Below are 18,256 nucleotides of genomic sequence, written 5' to 3'. Positions count from 1 at the left end.
CCCCCTAATCTGCCCTCCCTAACATCGCCGCCACCTACCTACAATTATTAACCCCTAATCTCCCGCCCGCAACGTCGCCGCTACTATAATAAATGTATTAACCCCTAAACCTAAGTCTAACACCCCCCTAACATAAATATAATTTAAATAAAACAAAATAATATTCCTATTATAAAATAAATTAATCCTATTTAAAAATAAATACTTACCTATCAAATAAACCCTAATATAGCTACAATATAACTAATTTTACAGGCAACTTTGTATTTATTTTAACTAGTACAATAGATATTAAATAGTTAATAACTATTATAAATAATTACAAAATTACCTGTAAAATAAATCTTAACCTAAGTTACAATTAAACCTACACTACACTATCATTAAATTAAATAATAAATTAACTACAAATAAATACTATTTACATTTAATTAAATAAACTAATCTATAATCACAAAAAACCCCACTAAATTACAGAAAATAAAAAAATATTACAAGAAGTTTAAACTAATTACACCTAATCTAAGCACCCTAATGAAATAATAAAGCCCCCCAAAATAAAAAAAATGCCCTACCCTATTCTAAATTACAAAGTAATCAGCTCTTTTACCAGCCCTTAAAAGGGCTTTTTGCGGGGCATTGCCCCAAAGTAAATAAACTCTTTTACCTGTAAAAAAAAAATACAACCCCCCCAACATTAAAACCCACTACCCACATACCCCTACTCTAACCCACCCAATCCCCCCTTAAAAAAACCTAACACTAACCCCCTGAAGATCTCCCTACCATGAGCCGTCTTCACCCAGCCGAGCCAAATTCCTCATCCAATCCGGGCGATGTGGTCCTCCATCCGGTCTTGATCCAAGCGGCAAAGAAGAGGTCCTCCATCCAGGCGATGTCTTTCTCCAAGCGGCATCTTCTATCTTCTTTCTCTTCCGGCTTTATCTTCAGACCGCCGAACGCGGAACATCCAATCCACCTTCCCCGATGGACTAACGACGAATTACGGTTCCTTTAAGGGACGTCATCCAAGATGGCGTTCCTTGAATTCTGATTGCTGATAGGATTCTATCAGCCAATCAGAATAAAGGTAGGAAAAATCTGATTGGCTGATTCAATCAGCCAATCGGATTGAGCTCGCATTCTATTGGCTGATTGGAACAGCCAATAGAATGCGAGCTCAATCCGATTGGCTGATTGGATCAGCCAATCAGATTGAACTTCAATCTGTTTGGCTGATTGAATCAGCCAATCAGATTTTTCCTACCTTAATTCCAATTGGCTGATAGAATCCTATCAACCAATTGGAATTCAAGGGACGCCATCTTGGATGACGTCCCTTAAAGGAACCGTCATTCGTCGTTAGTCCGTCGGGGAAGGTGGGATGTTCCGTGTCGGCGGTCCTGAAGATGGAGCCGGAAGAAAGAAAATAGAAGATGCCACTTGGAGGAAGACATCCCCCGGATGGAGGACCTCTTCTTTGCCGCTTGGAATCAAGACTTCGCCGGATGGAGTCCACATCGCCCGGATTGGATGAAGAATTTGGCTCGGCTGAGTGATGACGACTCAAGGTAGGGAGATCTTCAGGAGGTTAGTGTTAGGTTTTTTTAGGGGGGGATTGGGTGGGTTAGAGTAGGGGTATGTGGGTGGTGGGTTTTAATGTTGGGGGGGGCTGATTACTTTGGGGCAATGCCCCACAAAAAGCCCTTTTAAGGGCTGGTAAAAGAGCTGATTACTTTGTAATTTAGAATAGGGTAGGGCATTTTTTTATTGGGGGGCTTTATTATTTTATTAGGGGGCTTAGATTAGGTGTAATTAGTTTAAACTTCTTGTAATATCTTTTTATTTTCTGTAATTTAGGTGTTTTGTTGGTTTTTTTGTATTATAAGTTAGCATATTTATTAAATGTAATTGTATTTAATTGTAGTTAATTTATTTAATTATTTAATGATAGTGGTAGTGTTAGGTTTAATTGTAACTTAGGTTAGGATTTATTTTACAGGTAATTTTGTAATTATTTTAACTAGGTAGCTATTAAATAGTTAATAACTATTTAATAGCTATTTTACCTAGTTAAACTAAATACAAAGTTGCCTGTAAAATAAATATAAATCCTATAATAGATACAATGTAACTATTAGTTATATTGTAGCTTTCTTATGGTTTATTTTATAGGTAAGTATTTATTTTTAAATATGATTAATTTATTTAATCATAGGAATATTATTTCGTTTATTTAAATTATATTTATGTTAGGGGGGTGTTAGGGTTAGAGTTAGACTTAGGTTTAGGGGGTTAATACATTTATTATAGTAGCGGCGACGTTGTGGGTGGGAGATTAGGGGTTAATAATTATAGGTAGGTGGCGGCGATGTTAGGAGGGGGCAGATTAGGGGTTAATACAATTTATTATAGTGTTTGTGAGGCGGGGAGTGCAAGCGGTTTAGGGTTAATACATTTATGTATAGTGGCGACGAGGTCCGTTCGGCAGATTAGGGGTTAATAATTGTAGTTAGGTAGCGGCGACGTTGGGGGGGGCAGATTAGGTGGGTTAATAAATATAATATAGGTTGTCGGCGGCGTTAGGGGCAGCAGATTAGGGGTTCATAGCTATAATGTAGGTTGCGGCGGTGTCCGGAGCGGCAGATTAGGGGTTAATAGTATAATGCAGGTGTCAGCGATAGCGGGGGTGGCAGATTAGGGGTTAATAAGTGTAAGATTAGGGGTGTTTAGACTCGGGGTTCATTTTAGGGTGTTAGGTGCAGACTTAGAGAGTGTTTCCCCCATAGGAAACAATGGGGCTGCGTTAGGGAGCTGAACGCTGCTTTTTTGCAGGGTGTTAGGTTTTTTTTTCAGTCAGCTCAGCCCCATTGTTTCCTATGGGGATATTGTGCACGAGCACGTTTTTCCATCTTACCGCTTACCGTAGGCATTGGTATTGAGGGTTGAAGTGGAAGCTAAATTATGCTCAACGCTCACTTTTCTGAGCCTAACGCAGCCACTCAGACAAATCTAAATACCAGCGTTGTCTTAAGGTGTGCTGGGAAAAAAAGCAGTGTTGACTACGCGTTTTACCGACAAAACTCTAAATCTAGGCGAATTATAATGTGACCTTAACATACAATTATCGTCACAAGGCATCTCAGTCATTTTATTTTTACCATTTGACACGTATACCAAGTAAATGTGAAACAAGTAACACGGCAGAGAAAGCAGGAAGCATGAGGGCATAGTAACATTTAACCCCTTAATGACCGCAGCACTTTTCTATTTTCTGTCCGTTTGGGACCAAGGGCTTATTTTTACATTTTTGCAGTGTTTGTGTTTAGCTGTAATTTTCCTCTTCCTCATTTACTGTACCCACACATATTATATACCGTTTTTCTCGCCATTAAATTGACTTTCAAAAGATACAATAATTTTCATCATATCTTATAATTTACTATAAAAAAACATTAATAAAATATGAGGAAAAAATGGAAAAAAAAACACATTTTTTCTAACTTTGACCCCCAAAATCTGTTACACATCTACAACCACCAAAAAACAACCCATGCTAAATAGTTTCTAAATTTTGTCCTGAGTTTAGAAATACCCAATGTTTACATGTTCTTTGCTTTTTTTGCAAGTTATAGGGCCTTAAATACAAGTAGCACTTTGCTATTCCAAACCACTTTTTTTCAAAATTAGCGCTTGTTACATTGGAACACTAATATCTTTCAGGAATCCCTGAATATCCATTGACATGTATATATTTTTTTTTAGAAGACATCCCAAAGTATTGATCTAGGCCCATTTTGGTATATTTCATGCCACCATTTCACCGCCAAATGCGATCAAATAAAAAAAATTGTTCACTTTTTCACAAATATTTTCACAAACTTTAGGTTTCTCACTGAAATTATTACAAACAACTTATGCAATTATAGCATAAATGGTTGTAAATGCTTCTCTGGGACCCTTTGTTCAGAAATAGCAGACATATATGACTTTGGCTTTGCTTTTTGGTAATTAGAAGGCTGCTAAATGCCCCTGCGCAAAATACGTGTATTATGCCCAGCAGTGAAGGGGTTAATTAGTGAGCATGTAGGGAGCTTCTAGGGTTAATTTTAGCTTTAGTGTAGTGTAGTAGACAACCCCAAGTATTGATCTAGGCCCATTTTGGTATATTTCATGCCACCATTTCACCGCCAAATGCGATCAAATTAAAAAAAACGTTAATTTTTTCACAATTTTAGGTTTCTCACTGAAATTATTTACAAACAGCTTGTGCAATTATGGCACAAATGGTTGTAAATGCTTCTCTGGGATGCCCTTTGGTTCAGAAATAGCAGACATATATGACTTTGGCGTTGCTTTTTGGTAATTAGAAAGTCGCTAAATGCTGCTGCGCATCACACGTGTATTATGGCTAGCAGTGAAGGGGTTAATTAGGTAGTGTGTAGGGAGCTTGCAGGGTTAATTTTAGCTTTAGTGTAGAGTTCAGCCTCCCAGCTGACACATCCCACCCCCTGATCCCTCCCAAACAGCTCCCTTCCCTCCCCCCCACCCCACTATTGTCCCCGCCATCTTAAGTACTGGCAGAAAGTCTGCCAGTACTAAAATAAAAGATTTTTGTTTTTTTTAAAGAAAAAAAAAAAAAGCATAGTTACATATGCTGTGTTTAGGAGCCCCCAACCTCCCTGATCCCCCCCAAAACAGCTCTCTAAGCCTCCCCTCTGCCTTATTGGGGGCCATCTTGGGTACTGGCAGCTGTCCTGCCAGTACCCAGTTTGCACAATCAAATGTTTATTTATTTATTTTTTTTATTTTTTTTTCTGTAGTGTAGCTTCCCCCCCCCCCCCCCCACCACGGACCAACCCCCACCACCTAAATAACGCCTAAGGTTTTTTTAAAAAAAATTACTGGTCCCACTTTTATTTTTGGGACACATTTTTTTCTGTAGTGCAGCGGTCCCCACCCGGTCCCTGCCCCGGCGCGCGCCCGCGCGCGCCCCCCCTCGTGCACGTGGCGCTCCCCGCGCGCCCGGGCTTCCACGCCCACGATCCCGCCCCCTCCACAGGACCAGGGCCATCGATGGCCGCCACCCACCTCCCACACCGGCACCCACCCACCAACGATAACGGCCATCGATGTCCGGTGCAGAGAGGGCCACAGAGTGGCTCTCTCTGCATCGGATGGCCATCTAAGGTTATTGCAGGATGCCTCCATATCGAGGCATCACTGCAATAACCGGAAAGCAGCTGGAAGCGAGCAGGATCGCTTCCAGCTGCTTTCCACACCAAGGACGTGCAGGGTACGTCCTTCAGGCGTTACTGCCTTTTTTCTGAGGACGTACCTCTGCCACGTCCTCGGTCATTAAGGGGTTAAAGCAAAACAGGTCACCATGTACTTTGGGAAGAAACTGGTAGGGTTGAATCTGCAGGAAAATACATTAAGGAATATTTATCAAGTCGTCAACCGCAAATACGCTGGAATTTAGCAAGCGTTATTGTGGAGAGCCTGATTCCCCTTATTTATCAAAGCCTACAGACCGGCAAAAGTTGAAATCTGTGACATTACATACGATCTGCCGGTCTCAGTACGACACAGATCGATGCTTATGTCATTACAGATGTTCCAAACGCAACCCTAATCTGCTGCCCCCTACATTGCCGCCACCTTCATTATACTTATTAAGCCCTAATCTGCTCCCCCGACACCGCCACCACCTACATAAAATTATTAACCCCTGTTCCGCCACTCCTGGACCCCGCTGCCACCTAAAAAAGTTATTACCCCTATCCCGCCGCTCCTGGAGCCCACCACAACTAAATAAATGTATTAACCCCTAAACCCCTGGCCTCCCACATCACTAGCACTTACTAAACCTATTAACCCCTAAACCGCCAGCCCCCCCCACATCGCCATAAACTAAATTAACCTATTAACCCCTAAACCTAACAACCCCTTAACTTTACATTAAATAATAACTCATACCTATCTTATAATAGATTTAAACTTACCTTTAGATTTAAATTAAACTATATTAAACTTCATTAAACTATATTAAACTAATAATTAATCTACCCTAACTATTATCCTACAATTACATTAAACTATATTAAACTAATAATTAATCTACCCTAACTGTTATACTAAATTTACTTTAAACTATATTAAATTAATAATTAATCTTCCCTAACTGGTAAACTAAAATTACATTAAACTATATTAAACTAATAATTAATCTACCCTACACTGTTATACTAAAATTACATTAAACTATATTAAACTATTAATTAATCTATCCTAACTGTTATACTAAAATTACATTAAACTACAAATTAAATTAACTATATTATATATTTAAACACCTAACCCTACTCAATAATTTAAATCTACAATTAAAAATTACAAAGTTACAAAAAACTAACAACTAAGTTAAAAAAAAATAACAAACACTAAGTTACAAAAAAAAATAAACACTAAGTTACACAAAATAAAACATAAATAATCAAATATTTAAACTAATTGACCTAATCTAATATAAAAAAGTCCACCCAAAATAATAAAAAAAAAAAAAAACTACAATAAATTACCAATGGCCCTTAAAAGGGCCTTTTGCAGGGCATTGCCCCAAAGAAATCAGCTCTTTTTACCTGTAAAAAAAAATACAAATACCGCCCAACAGTAAAACTCACCACCCACACAACCAACCCCCCCAAATTAAAACCTAACTAAAAAAACTAAGCTCCCCATTGCCTAAAAAGGGCATTGTATGATCATTGCCCTTAAAAGGGCATTTATCTCTTTTTCAAAAGCCCAAACCCTAATCTAAAAATAAAAACCCACCCAATAAACCCTTAAAAAGTTCCTAATACTAACCCCTCGAAGATCCACTTACAGTTTCTGAAAAGCTGATATCCATCCTCAATGAAGCGGCAGAAGTCCTCATCGGAAGCTGGCAGAAGTCTTCATCCAAGCAGCCAAGACAGCATCTTCTATCTTCATCCATCCAGCGCAGAGCGGCTCCATCTTTAAGACATCCGACGCGGAGCATCCTCTTCTTACGACGTCTTCTTTCGGATGAAGGTTCATTTAAATGACGTCATCCAATTCTATCAGCCAATCGGAATCTAAGGGACGCCATCTTGGATGACGTAATTTAAAGGAACCTTTATTCCGTACATCGGATGTCTTGACGATGGAGCCGCTCCACGCTGCATGGATAAAGATAGAAGATGCCATCTGGGTGAAGACTTCTGCGGGCTTGGGATGAAGACTTTGGCCGCTTGGATGAAGACTTTTGCCAGCTTCGATGAGGACTTCTGCCGCTTCGTTGAGGATAGATGTCGATGGATGTAAGTGGATCTTCAGGGATTAGTGTTAGGATTTTTTAAAGGTTTATTGGGTGGGTTTTATTTTTAGATAAGGTTTGGGCTTTTGAAAAAGAGCTAAATGCCCTTTTTAAGGGCAATGCTCATACAAACGCCCCTTTTCAGGGCAATGGGGAGCTTAGGTTTTTATTAGTTTTTATTTGGGGGTTGGTTGTGTGGGTGGTGGGTTTTATTGTTGGGGGGGTATTTGTATTTTTATTTACAGGTAAAAGAGCTGATTTTCTTTGGGGCAATGTCATGCAAAAGGCCCTTTTAAGGGCCATTGGTAGTTTATTGTAGTTTTTTTATTTTGGGGGGGGATTTTTTATTTTCATAGGGCTCTTAGATTAGGTGAAATTAGTTTAAATATTTGATAATTTATTTTTTATTTTGTGTAACTTAGTGTTTATTTTTTTGTAACTTAGTGTTTGTTATTTTTTATAACTTAGTTGTTATTTGTTTCTAATTTTGTAATTTTTAATTGTAGATTTTAAAGGGCCCATAATACCCAAATGTTTAAACACTTGAAAGTGATGCAGCATAGCTGTAAAAAGCTGACTAGAAAATATCTCCTGAACATGTCCTATGTAAAAAAGAAAGATATTGTTACCTCAAAAGTTCCTCAGTAGCCACCTCCCATTGTAAAGGATTTCTAAGCAGCATTTAGTGTGTCTGTCCTAGGACAGCTTAGGGGATGAGCCTCGTGAACTCTAATATTATTTCACCAATCAGGTAAAGGAAGCTTACTATGAAATCTCATGAGAGTTACTCAAATCTCATGAGATCACAGTAAGAGTTCATGACCTCAGCACTGCAGATGCCTGATTGGTTGCTGTTGCATTTCTTCATTTTTTTTTTTTTTTTACCTTCAGCTGGGAGCAGGTGAAGTATAACTTTTTTACACAGAACTTACTCTGCTGAGCTGAGGAGATTGTGAGGTAAAATATCTTCCTTTTTTTACATAGAGATGCTTAGGTGATATTTTCCTGTCAGCTTTTTACAGTTATACTGCATCAGTTTCAAGTGATTTAGCATATGAGTATTATGTCCCTTTAAATTATTTGAGTAGGGTTAGGTGTTTTAAATATATAGTATAGTTTAATTTAATTTGTAGTTTAATGTAATTTTAGTAGTAACAGTTAAGGTAGATTAATTATTAGTTTAATATAGTTTATTGTAATTTTAAGATAACAGTTAGGGTAGATTAATTATTAGTTTAATATAGTTTAATGTAATTTTAGTATACAAGCTAGGGTAGATTAATTATTACTTTAATATAGTTTAATGTAATTGTAGGATAATAGTTAGGGTAGATTAATTATTAGTTTAATATAGTTTAATGTAGTTTAATATAGTTTAATTTAAATCTAAAGGTAAGTTTAAATTAAGTTAATTTAAGTTAAGGGGTTGTTAGGTTTAGGGGGTTAATAGGGTTAATTTAGGTTATGGCAATGTGGGGGGCTGGGCGTTTAGTGGTTAATAGGTTTAATAAGCGTAGTGATCTGGGAGGCCAGAGTTTTTAGGGGTTAATACATATAGTATAGTTAATTTAATTTGTAGTTTAATGTAATTTTAGTATAACAGTTAAGGTAGATTAATTATTAGTTTAATATAGTTTATTGTAATTTTAAGATAACAGTTAGGGTAGATTAATTATTAGTTTAATATAGTTTAATGTAATTTAGTATACAAGCTAGGGTAGATTAATTATTACTTTAATATAGTTTAATGTAATTGTAGGATAATAGTTAGGGTAGATTAATTATTAGTTTAATATAGTTTAATGTAGTTTTAATATAGTTTAATTTTAAATCTAAAGGTAAGTTTTAAATTAAGTTAATATTAAGTTAAGGGGTTGTTAGGTTTAGGGGTTAATAGGTTAATTTAGTTTATGGCAATGTGGGGGGCTGGCGGTTTAGTGGTTAATAGGGTTTAATAAGCGGTAGTGATCTGGGAGGCCAGAGTTTTAGGGGTTAATACATTACGGCTAGATTTAGAGTTCTGCGGCCAAGGGGTGCGTTAGCTAGCAGGCTTTTTTTCTCCCCGCACCTTTTAAATTCCGCTGGTATTTAGAGTTCAAAGAAGGGCTGCGTTAGGCCCAAAAAGGGAGCGTAGGGGCATAATTTTACCGCCACTGCAACTCTAGATACCAGCGGTGCTTACGGACGCGGCCCAGCTTCAAAAACGTGCTCGATGCACGATTTCCCCATAGGAAACAATGGGGCTGTCTGAGCTGAAAAAAAAAACTAACACCCTGCAAAAAAGCAGCGTTCAGCTCCTAAGCGAATCCCCATTGTTTCCTATGGGGAAACACTTCCTATGTCTGGCACCTAACACTCTAACATGTACCCCCGAGTCTAAACACCCCTAATCTTACACTTATTAACCCCTAATCTACCGCCCCCGCTATCGCTGACCCCTGCATATTATTATTAACCCCTAATCTGCCGCTCCGTACACCGCTGTCAGCTACGTTATCCCTATGTACCCCTAATCTGCTGCCCCTACATCGCCGACCACTATGTTATATTTATTAACCCCTAATCTGCCGCCCCCGCTATCGCTGACCCCTGCATATTATTATTAACGCCTAATCTGCCGCTCCGTACACCGCCGCAACCTACATTATACCTATGAACCCCTAATCTGCTGCCCCTAACATCGCCGACCCCTATATTATATTTATTAACCCCTAATCTGCCCCCCACAATGTCGCCTCCACCTACCTACAATAATTAACCCCTAATCTGCCGACTCGGATCTCACTGCTACTATAATAAATGTATTAACCCCTAAAGCTAAGTCTAACTCTAACCCTAACACCCCCGTAAATTAAATATAATTTTAATCTAACAATCTGTAAAATAAATATTAATCCTAAAATAGCTACAATATAATTATAATTTATATTGTAGCTATATTAGGGTTAATATTTATTTTACAGGCAACTTTGTAATTATATTAACCAGGTACAATAGCTATTAAATAGTTAATAACTATTTAATAGTTACCTAGTTAAAATAATTACAAAATTACCTGTAAAATAAATCTAACCTAAGTTACAATTAAACCTAAACACTACGCTATCAATAAATTAATTAAATACAATACCTACAATTATCTACAATTAAAACCTAACACTACACTATCAATAAATGAATTAAATACAATACCTACAATTAATCTACAATTAAACCTAACACTAAACTATCAATAATTAATTAAATACAATACCTACAACTAAATACAATGAAATAAACTAACTAAAGTACAAAAAATAAAAAAGAACTAAGTTAAAAAAAATAAAAAAATATTTACAAACATTAAAAAAATATTACAACAATTTTAAACTAATTACACCTACTCTAAGCCCCCTAATAAAAATAACAAAGCCCCCCAAAATAAAAAAAATGCCCTACCCTATTCTAAATTAAAAAAGTTCAAAGCTCTTTTACCTTACCAGCCCTGAAAAGGGCCCCTTGCGGGGCATGCCCCAAAGAATTCAGCTCTTTTGCCTGTAAAAAAAAACATACAATACCCCCCCAACATTACAACCCACCACCCACATACCCCTAATCTAACCCAAACCCCCCTTAAATAAACCTAACACTAAGCCCCTGAAGATCTTCCTACCTTATCTTCACCACGCCGGGTTCACCGATCGATCCAGAAGAGCTCCTCCGATGTCCTGATCCAAGCCCAAGTGGGGGGCTGAAGATGTCCATGATCCGACTGAAGTCTTCATCCAAGCGGGAGCTGAAGAGGTCCATGATCCGGCTGAAGTCTTCTATCAAGCGGCATCTTCAATTTTCTTTCTTCCGGATCCATGTTCATCCCGCCGACGCGGAACATCCATCTTCACCGACGACTTCCCGACGAATGACGGTTCCTTTAAGGGACGTCATCCAAGATGGCGTCCCTCGAATTCTGATTGGCTGATAGGATTCTATCAGCCAATCGGGATTAAGGTAGGAAAATTCTGATTGGCTGATGGAATCAGCCAATCAGATTCAAGTTCAAATCCGATTGGCTGATCCAATCAGCCAATCAGATTGAGCTCGCGATTCTATTGGCTGTTCCGATCAGCCAATAGAACTGCGAGCTCCAATCTGATTAGGGGGTGGTTAGGGTTAAAGTTAGACTTAGCTTTAGGGGTTAATACATTTATTATAGTAGCGGTGAGATCCGGTCGGCAGATTAGGGGTTAATTATTGTAGGTAGGTGGAGGTGTACATTGTGGGGGGCAGATTAGGGGTTAATAAATATAAATAGGGGTCGGCGGTGTTAGGGGAGGCAGATTAGGGGGTACATAGGTATAATGTAAAGGTTGCTGCGGTGTACGGAGCGGCAGATTAAAGTTAATAATAATATGCAGGTGTCAGCGATAGCGGGGGCGGCAGATTAGGGGTTAATAATATAACATAGTGGTCGGCGATGTTAGGGGCAGCAGATTAGGGGTATATAGGGATAACGTAGCTGGCGGCGGTGTACAGAGCGGCAGATTAGGGGTTAAACATTTTTAATAGAGTGGCGGCGATGTGGGGGTACCTCGGTTTAGGGGTACATAGGTAGTTATGGGTGGTTAGTGTACTTTAGAGCACTGTAGTTAAGAGCTTTATAAACCGGCGTTAGCCCAGGAAAGCTCTTAACTACTGACTTTTTTCTGCGGCTGGAGATTTGTCATTAGATTTCTAACGCTCACTTCAGCCACGACTCTAAATACCCGGCGTTAGAAAGATCCATTGAAAATATAGGATACGCAAATGGCCTAGGGGGATCTGCGGTATGGAAAAGTCGCGGCTGCAAAGTGAGCGTTAGACCCTTTCCTGACTGACTCCAAATACCAGCGGGGCGGTAATAAACCAGCGTTAGGAGCCTCTAACGCTGGTTTTGACGGCTACCGCCCAACTCTAAATCTAGCCGTTAGTTAGTTGTGGCAGGCTCTGGGAGCGGCGGGATAGGGATTTAATAACTTTATTAGAGTTTGCGGTGGGGTCCGGGAGCAGCGGAATAGGGGTTAATAACTTTATTAGAGTTACGGTGGGGTCCGGGAGTGGCGGAATAGGGGGTAATAAGTCTATTTGCGTGGGTCCTGGAGTGGCGAGATAAAGGTTTAATACATTTATTAGTGTTGCGGTGGGGTATTAGAGTTGCCGGCGGGATAGGGGGTTAAACAGTTTAGTATAGTGGCTTGTGTTAGTGACAGTATACAAATTAAGCTGTGAAAAAGCCGAAGAGCAGCGAGATCAATGACTGTTAGTTAACAACAGTCGGCTGCTCATTGCCCCGTACTTGGTGCGCGGCTTTTTGACAGCTTTTTTGTTAAATATGGAGAGTGTATTCAGGTCCACGGTCGCGATGTTAGGCGATGTCAGGCGAGCGTATTGGTGCTATCGAATGCAAGTAAGTTGACGGCTTGATAAGTAGGCCCTCAAAATCTTGAACAGTTAGCATTCTGCAAAGAATCTGGCCTACTGACCAAAAATTGATAGACATCTAGACACCAATGTAGATAAACAGATTGCACATACTTTTGGGTGGTATACAATTAAGTATTGGGCTTATCCCTGCTTCAAGATGTTTCACAAACATCTTTAAAAATGCAACGACTATTTTTTATTTGTGTGTACACATGCATTTCCCTTGCAAACCTCATCCCAGCTATCTCTGGAAGAACTAAAAGGAATTTCTATCAGTGAGAAAGCAGGAAGGACATGGCTCTTTCCTGCTTAATGAGCACATTTTTTCTTTGGTGAAACACTGAACCTTTATAAAAACAACTTTAAAATAACTAAACTAGACACATATGAAAGCCATTTTAGATGTATATATGAAAATATGGTCTAGATTAATAAATCCTATATCAATCTCTATTGTATAGTCCCTTAGTAATGGGCAGTACAGATATTTACATGTGTTATGTATTTAATATACATATACGGGATATTGTGTACAGCAAATTACGTTTGCAGGAAACATGAGAAAATGGGAAATCATAATTGCAACATCTACATGTTACATGGCATTTAGCAATCTCATAGTTAAAATGTTTGATTTATTTTATAGTTGCAAGTGATAGTAATGTCATCTTATTAAATAAGATTTCTATCATCAATCACGTGATTAAGATTGGGATTTAACGAAAAATAACATGGTGCGCATGCATCCCGGGTGCGTATGCTACATCAAGACTATCTTGCCCCTAAACGCATCTCACATTGGAACCCATTGATTGGTAATCAATGTGTCAAATGCTCAATACACGCCCCAGATCTTTATCATCATTTTTTTACTGTCCTCGTATTAGGAATTTTTGGGGCAAGCTACAACACTGGCTATTAGCAACCTTTGATCTTAGACTCATCATTAGTTTGGAGACAATATGTCTTTTAGAATGGGATAATAGCCTAAAACAAGCAATGTTCTATTTTAGCTTTGATTATCCTATTAGCCAGAAATTGTGTTCTGTCATTATGGATAGAGAAGAAATGTCCCATGGTAAGACATCTCATTCATAAATTGTGGCTACACTTACTCATGGAACAGTATGATGCTCAATTGGATACAACACAACGTCTGTCAGTTTTCTTTAAAAAATGGGAAGGCTATATTAAAACCTTAGATTTACCAAAACAAAAACAAATTCTATTCCCTTTCCTACAAATAGAATACATTTTAAATGCTCACCTTCGAGGTGAATGGACCATCATTGTATAAAGATTAATTATACACTGTAGTGTTGTTTATACAGATTGATGGGGTAGGAGAGGAGCCAAGAAGCGGAAACCTCTTCCTTTTTTTTTTTTCAGTGTAATAAATACAAATATGAATCAAGTTTCGTTTTACAAACTAGAAGGGTTATGGGGGAGGGGGAAAGAAAAGGAAAAATAGGAATGTCATGTACTCTGAAAAGTGTGTATATCTTGTGAATGGATTATCATGTATTATCAATTGACGTTCAATAAAAAAAAAAAAAAAAGATTGGGATTTAACTGTTTCCTGATGCAGGAAGTTTAAGTTCAAAATGTTCTGCAATTTTCATGCTTTTTAATGTTTGATTTGGAACTTTAACTTTTATATGAATTAAAGTTTTTGCCATTTCAATTTCCTTACTGTTATATGAAAACAATTATAATTATGTTAAAATACTACATTTATTCAGTTCAAAATCTTTTGTGTTGTAGTCTTTAGCTACTGTTTTTTTCTGTTTTTGTGACTTCCATTTCTACATTTAAACTTAGAAGAATAAATATGTACTCAAATGTTTCATATTTTTTTATTCCCAAGGAAACAATTCTAGTTCAAAAAAAGTGACAAATGTATTATACTTTTTTAAAATGAAATAAGATATAATAATTTATTTAAAAACAAGATTAAAAGAAATTAATAGTCTGCATGTCTGTTTCTGCCTGTCTTATTTTTTGCCTGCCTATGTCTCTCATATTGCAGAGTATAGAAGTTACAGACTGCACAACACATCTGGCTTGGTAACTGCGACATAGACTAAAATGGCAACAGGCCACGTCCCCTTCCGGTGACGTCAAACTCCCAATCTCATCACACACAGGGGTGTTTTTAAACTTGAATATTCTGCCTAATAGAAAACAAATTACGCTGTTTATAGTGCACTGTACTTTAAATGTTATTTTTCGTATGCATAGATTTACCTTCCAGAGTAATTTGTTTTTTTAGTATTTTGATAAAAGCTTGCCACCTTTTAACTGGTGAGTAAAAACAGTGAGAACTGTAGTGCAAAAATGTTTTTATAATTACCCTGGGATTTGAGAGGAAATTTCTGATACGCCCATGGAACGCCCCAAGTACAGCCCATTTAACGAAAAAACTATTATGTTTTGTATTTTGTACTTTTAAGTAAGAGTTTCTTTCTTGCACTTCCAGTGTACTTAAATTACAATTTAAGCTGTGTATACTTAGTACAATTTATTTCTGTGTAATTTACATACAAATTTCATGTTTTGGTAAAATAAGATTTTTGGAGAACAAATTTGTTAAAATTTTTGATGTACCTTAACAATATAATTTTCTCCTGCATATTTTTGTGTAAGTGCTTCAATTGTTTGTTTTGTGTGATTTTTAAATGACTATTTTCATTGTGCACTTTTGTAATGTATGCATCTTCTTCACATACAAAAATGCAGTATACTGTTTTAGCTTTATTGAATTCCACCAGGGATCTTATAGTTTAGAAGTACTGTTGAGCATTCTTATAGAATCTCACCAGCCCAGATAATTGTTTAGAATCAGACCCTCCATTTCCATTGTTTACCCACCACTGCCGGCTCACTGTCAAGCGGTGACGTATTCACGGCTCATCCAATATTTGAGAAAGTCATACGACAAGAATCAGGCCGGGCTTGAAAAAAAAGATCTTTACAGTGGGCTGGCAGTGTGTGTGGGGGCTGAGTATAATAAATGACAGAAACTTTTTAACTCTTTCAGGTGCATTTGTACTGTGAAGTGCAGCTACAAATATCCCTTTTTTATACAAGGATTTCATATTTAAGGGCATATTTATCAAGCTCCGTATGGAGCTTGATTCCCCCGTGTTTCTGGCGATCGGGTTGATTGACACCCCCTGCTAGCGGGTGAACTGCTGGGCAATGATAAATGACGAGAGCACATTTATCGATGTGCAGCGGACATGATACGCAATATCGGATCATGTCCACTCGCACAATGGATAATTCGGCCCCTATATGTCTTCAAGACTTACAGTAGTTTTAGCATCACTTTAATTCTCTGTTTTTTGTCTTTTTCTGCCTGCCACCCTCTTCTGACTGTTATCTACTTGATAGAAATGTACTGACTGCAATAAGCAGTATGTAGGATGTACCACACGTGAGGTGAGGTCATGAATCAGAGAACATCTTACTAATATTGATAAAGATATTGATGTCTCTGACTTGGTACATCACTTCCTAACGGTCCACAATAAAATATTTAAAACATTTAAATGGCAGGTGATTGAAACTATTATGAATGCCCCAAGGGGAGGAGCTAAAAACTTAAAGCTTTTTCACAGAGAAGCCTTTTGGATATTTACTCTGCGGGCTAGACGTCCACAAGGCTTTAATGTATCTGGTGATATCATTAATCACTGGAAACTCTAAACAAACTATATTTGGATAGTGCAATTTCTGATCATATATTTTGTTTAGAGGGCCACCTACACCAATCCAACAGGAATGTTGGGTATCATATAATTTATATGTGTGTTTGGAATATATCAGGGCATGCACTCTCCTAATTGTAGATATCTAAAAACATACAATTTATATCATACAATAACAATTTTTTTTTTTATTAGGGTTTCTTTTTACTTAGTAGAGTTCCTCATTACCAACCGTTGTGGATCATATGCAGAGTACTATAAATTCACTAATTCCCTATTGTTATAGCTTATTATAGTAGACTTAATTTGCATTTATAAAATTTGGATTGTTATTTTCTATCCTGGGGATTATGATTGGCTCCCTACAGGATTACAGTCTATTGCTTATATAGGGATTCAAATGGTGTCTTTTTTCTTCTTTCTCTGTGAATTATGTTTTTATTTATTTTTCCTTATATAATCATAAGAATAGTTAATCTCTAATCATATGTTGGTGTCATATGACAGATCTCTCAGTGGTCTATTGATACGCTATTACTCCCAGCTGCTAATCCTTATGGAGCCTTGATGGCTTTAAAAGGGTGAGTGCCGGATATTGTAGTATGGTCTATGATTAAGGCTTTTTCTTACAGCCGAAACGCGTAAGACCGACAGGAGCTTTGAGCCATAGTGTTTTGCTCATTATTTCTTAATATTTTTACCACTTATATATTTTGTTTGTTTTGTGTGTACCTCATGCATTAAATCCTCATTTTTTGGATATGAGCTCGCTGGATTTGTGTTTTTTGTTTGCATTGCTCTCCCTCTTCTGACTGTCTGCCTTTCTCCCCCACTTTCTTTATCTCTTTGTCTCTTTATCTCTGTGTCTTTTTCTGTCTGTTTCTCTATGCCTATATTCCTAAGCCCGCATATCTCTCTCTGTCCCCTTTCTATTTCTCTGCTGCTCTCTCTGTGTCTGTTCTATTGTTCTGTACACAAATGAAAATATGAAATAATACACTAACATCCTCCTCAATCTTCCATTATCTGTTTCAATCTTCTCTTCTCCCTGTATTTGTTTAATATTTCTACCATGCTCTACATTTCCCGAAAACTACTTCCCACATTCATAACCCCCCTTATTTATTAATCTGCTATTCCTATATGTGACCCAAATAATAAGGTAAATAAATGTACAGATCACAGTACGCACAAACACTCACACAATGCATACAGACTAAAAGGAACAGCACACACCATGCAAACAGTTAAAGGGACATTCTTGTCAAAATATAAATGCACATAGATGAATTACATATAGAAAACATATTGGCAATATACATGTATTGGCAAAAATGCTTCTAGTAAAAGTTATCACTGTTTTAGAGTTATCATTCTTCTCTGCAAGTGCATGTGAAGCCTAACAAGATATTCCCCATGTACCATTATTTTAAATACTGCAGCTGCTCAGAATATTAGTGGGGCTTGTATCATGTCAGCAATTATCAAACTGAGTCATTACCAGAAGGTACAAACACCTTAGGCTCTCTGAGCAAGTGCTGTGTTCAAAATGCTGGTGCACGATTCATACTTAAATACACTTTGGAAACAGCAATAACTTTTACTAGAAGCATTTTTGCTAATGCATGTATGTTACAAAAATGTTTCTATTCAAAACTAAAATGTATCCATGTGTATTCCAATTTTGTCTGGAATCTCCCTTTAAGAAACAGGCATAAGCACATATGCACATATACAACACACCCACAGATACCTTCAATCTACA

This window comes from Bombina bombina, chromosome 2, assembly GCF_027579735.1.
Source record: "Bombina bombina isolate aBomBom1 chromosome 2, aBomBom1.pri, whole genome shotgun sequence".
NCBI lineage: Eukaryota > Metazoa > Chordata > Amphibia > Anura > Bombinatoridae > Bombina > Bombina bombina.
This window is presented reverse-complemented; position numbering follows the sequence as displayed.